We start from the raw sequence: 4782 nt of genomic DNA on the forward strand, positions 1-4782 counted from the left end.
TGTCTAAGGACTCCTGGAGGAGGGCATGGTTCCGGGTAGGATCGTAGGTGTCTTGCCTGTGAGAGGGGATCATAGCTTCTACTGGGATGACGGCCTCGCAACCGAAGGTCATGGAATAAGGCGTGTGCCCCGTCGAAGTTCTCTCTGTTGTGCGATAGGCCCAAAGTACTCGCGGAAGTTCTTCCGGCCAGTGAGCCTTGCAGGCTTGGAGTTTTTTCTTCAACGTGGTCTTTAATATTTTGTTTACATCTTCCACTTGTCCATTAGCCTGGGGTCTGGCGACTGCGGAAAAGCTTTTGATAATTCCATGCGAAGCACAGAAGTTCGTGAAGTGTTCACTGTCAAACTGCTTTCCGTTGTCGGACACAATTTTCCGTGGAAGCCCAAAACGACACACTATATTCCTGATGACAAAATCCAGTGCTTTTTTAGATGTGACCGTGTTCATAGGTTCAGCTTCAGCCCATTTGGTGAAGTAGTCTACCGCGACTATGGCGTACTTCACTCCACCCTTTCCAGTGGGGAGGGAACCTACTAGGTCAATGCCCCAAACGGCGAACGGCCAGGGGCTGGTCATTAGGGTAATATCCGTAGGCGGCGCTCGCGGAACCTTGGCGTACCTCTGGCACTGCTCACACTTCCTGACATAATCCACACAATCCTTCTTCATGGTGGGCCAGAAGTATCCTTGTCGAAGGATTTTTTTGGAGAGGCTCAGCACGGAGGTATGATCGCCACAGAAGCCTCCGTGAATCTCATGGATGATGGTGCTGACTTCGGTTCCGGCAACACACCTAAGGAAGGGTATGGACAACCCCCTGCGGTAAAGCTTTCCATCCATAACCACGTATCGGGGAGCTTGATACTGGAGCTTTCTTGCGTCAGCTTTATCAGTGGGGAGTTCTCCGGTGGTGAGAAATCTGAGGATGGGTCCTATCCAGGAGTGGGAATGGTCGATGATGGCGTTTATCCTTCGCGTCTCAGTACTGGGGGCTTCTAAGTGCCCGATGGGGACTAAGCCATACTGTTCAATCTCCGGGTCCGTTGCAAGCTTGGCTAGTGTGTCCGCGAGTGAGTTCTGGTCCCGGGGGACCTGGCGGATTTGGTAGCCTTTGAAATGCTGCAGTAGGTCGCGGGAGAGAGACACGTAGGCAGCCATCCTTTCGCCTTTCGTCTGGTATTCCCCGGATATTTGGTTTACCACAAGTAGGGAGTCGCTGTACACTTCGATTTTTTGGGCTCCGACTTCTCTGGCCAGTCGTAACCCAGCTAACATGGCTTCGTGTTCTGCCTCGTTGTTGGATGCTGGGAATGCGAAACGGATGGCGCTCTGGAGCTGATGCCCTTGGGGAGATATTAGGATGACCCCTGCTCCAGCTCCTTTTTCATTTGAGGCTCCGTCTACGTAGACCTTCCAGGTGGGAAGTTCCGGGATAGGATCTTCTGGGAGGTCATTCATTCCCGAGCATTCCACAATAAAGTCCGCGAGAGCTTGACCTTTTATGGAAACACGCGGTTGGTAGTGGACGTCGAACTGGCTCAGTTCCATGGCCCACTTAAGCAATCTGCCAGAAGACTCGGGCTTCTGCAGGACTTGTCGGAGAGGGTGGTTGGTGAGTACTTTGATGGTGTGCGCCTGGAAATATGGCCTCAGCTTCCGTGAAGCGATCAGCAAGCAGAGGGAGAGTTTCTCGATCATCGAATATCTGGACTCGGCGTCCAATAACCTCTTGCTTACGTAATACACAGGGAGCTGGATACGGCCATCTTCCCGGACGAGAGCGGCACTTACTGCGTGCTCAGTCACAGCTAGGTATAAGAACAACGCCTCTCCTTCGACAGGTTTGGACAGAATGGGAGCTCGGGTTAAATGTTCTTTGAGGTATTGGAAGGCTGCTTCGCATTCGGGGGTCCACTCGAACTTCTTGTTCCCTCGCAGAACATTGAAGAAGGGGATACACTTGTCAGTGGCCTTGGATACGAAGCGGCTGAGAGCAGCTATCCTTCCGGTAACGCTCTGGACATCCTTATGCTTCCGGGGGGAAGGCATATCTATGAACGCCTTTATTTTCTCAGGGTTGGCTTCCACTCCGCGGGAGCTGACAATAAAACCGAGGAACTTCCCAGACGAGACCCCGAAAGTACATTTCTTTGGATTTAGTTTCATCCCGTACTTTCGGATCACGGCGAAAGCTTCCTCAAGGTCGTTACCGTGGTCCCCGGAGGTCTTGGAATTTACCAACATGTCGTCCACGTACACCTCCATGTTCCTCCCCAGTTGGTCCTTGAACATTCTGTTTACCAGACGCTGGTATGTCGCCCCAGCATTCTTCAAACCGAAAGGCATGACCACGTAACAGTAGACACCCTTATCTGTGAGGAAGCTGGTGTGTTCCTGGTCCGCGACATGCATCTTGATCTGGTTGTATCCGGAGTACGCATCCATGAAGGATAAGAGTTCGTACCCGGAAGTAGCGTCCACCATCTGATCGATTCGCGGGAGAGGGAAACAATCTTTCGGGCAGGCCCTGTTTAGGTCCGTGAAGTCAATGCACATTCTCCAGGACCCATCGGGCTTCGGGACCAGAACTGGGTTGGCCAACCACACGGGATAGTGCGACTCCTGGAGAAAGCCTATGGACATCAATTTGTCCACTTCAGCTTTGACGGCTTCGGCTCTCACTGGGTCCAGCGGCCTCCTCTTTTGGCGAATTGGAGTTGCAGATGGGTCTATGTTGAGTGCGTGGCACGCAACATTGGGATTAATCCCCGTCATATCAGCGTGGCACCATGCCAGGATATCCTGATTATCCTTCACAGTGGCCACGATCTTATCTCGAACGGCCGACGGCAGGTTTTTCCCCACCTGAATGACCTTGGTGGATTCTCCCGGGTTGAGGATCACCTCTTTGACTTCCTCCATCGGCTCTATTGCTTTCTCGATTCCCACTCTTGGGTCGAGTTCGTCAAAGTATGCCTCCTGAGCACCCCCAGTTTCTGGCAATACTTCCGCCAAAGGAATGGCAGCAAACGTCTCTCGGACCGTGTAGACGGCTCGGACGGAGACGTTATAACAGCTCCGTGCACTTCTTTGGTCTCCTCGGAGGGTGCCAATACGCCCATCGTCGCAGGGAAACTTCAAGCATAAGTGGCGTATCGAGGTTATGGCCCCACAATCGATCAGGACCGGTCGGCCTAAGATGGCATTATAAGCCGTGGGGCAGTCGACCACCACGAATGTGCAATGCTTGAAGGCACAAGCGTCTCTTTCTCCTCTGAGGGTGACTGGAAGTTGAATTTTGCCTAATGGCATGAGTGCGTCCCCATTGAAACCTTGAAGCTGGATGGGGCATGGGGCCAGGTCCGTCTCGGTCAATCCGATCGCGTGGAAGGCCGCTTTGAAGAGGATGTTCACGGAGCTTCCGTTATCGATCAAGATCCGTGAGACCTTCTTATTGGCAATCTGGGCTTCCACCACGAGGGGATCGTTGTGGGGGAAGTGCACATGCCGAGCATCGTCCTCCGTGAAGGTGATGGGAAGATCCATCATTCGGGGACGTTGAGCAGGTGATGACCAAGGCGCACATCTCCTCGGCGTGCTCTAACTCCCTCAAGTACCTCTTCTGGGAGTTGCGCGTGCTTCCGGCAAGGTGTGGTCCTCCGGAAATGGTGGCGACGTGTCCGTCAACGGGTGGCGGAGCAAGGCCGGGCGGATATGGGTTGCCTGGTCCTGGAGCCAACAAGGCAATGGGCGCCGGAGCAGGTGGAGGAGGAAGTGCTGGGAACTGAGACCCGGGAGCTTAGGGGTGACCGGCTCCAGGAGCGCTAGCGGACCCCCTCTGTCCCGGGGAATATGCAGCTCCGTGAACTACCCCCTGTCCGGGATAGATTATGGGTATTCTCACCCACTGACCGAGGTGTCCCGCTCTTGCCAGGGACTCGATCTCATCCTTCAGCTGAAGGCACTCATTCGTGGTGTGCCCCACGTCTCCGTGGAATTCACACCTCTTATTGGAGTCTCGCGGACGCCTTCCTCCGTGAGACACTTTCGGGGGCTTCCTGTAGTTGACCATATTACAGGTCGCCCGATAGACATTCTCTCGCGAGTCTATCAAACTGGTATATTCCGTGAACTTGGGCTCATAGTCCTTTCGGGGTTTCTTTGAATAGTCTCCCCGGTTGGAGTTTCTTCCGCTTCGTTTGCTCCGCGATTGGCTCAAATCTCGTTCCGGGGCTTCCGCTTGCGGCTGTGGCATGCTAGGAGCGATACTACATCCGGTTTGTACTGCTCCATACCCAGAGAAATGGGTTTGACTCGGCGTCTGAGCAGACGCGGAAGGCCCATACACACTCGGATTGAATCGGGCTCCTGGAAGCGTGAGGGCTGGTGCGGGAGCTTGCGAAGCAAAGCTCGGCGCAGTCACGGAAGGGGTTGGAGCCGGGGGAACTCCAAAGGCTTGCTGGTAGGCATCCTCAAGGTTGATGATTCCCTGAGCTTTTGACATGAATTCGGACAGGGTTTCTGCCCGTCTCCTTTGCATTTCCCCCCATAGCAGGGAGTCGACAGTAAGGCCCGATTGAAGGGCGATCAGCTTCATGTCATCGCTGACCTTGGTTTTTGCAGCAGCTTCCATCATTCTCTGAATGAAAGCTTTGAGGTTCTCAGTGGGTTGCTGCTTGATGTTGGTTAAGGAACCAACCTCCATGTCGTGGTCGCGGGCAGCAATAAACTGCCTCCTAAACGCGGACTGTAGCTCCTTCCAACTGTGGATTGATCCGGGA

This window comes from Humulus lupulus, chromosome 2, assembly GCF_963169125.1.
Source record: "Humulus lupulus chromosome 2, drHumLupu1.1, whole genome shotgun sequence".
Classification (NCBI taxonomy): domain Eukaryota; kingdom Viridiplantae; phylum Streptophyta; class Magnoliopsida; order Rosales; family Cannabaceae; genus Humulus; species Humulus lupulus.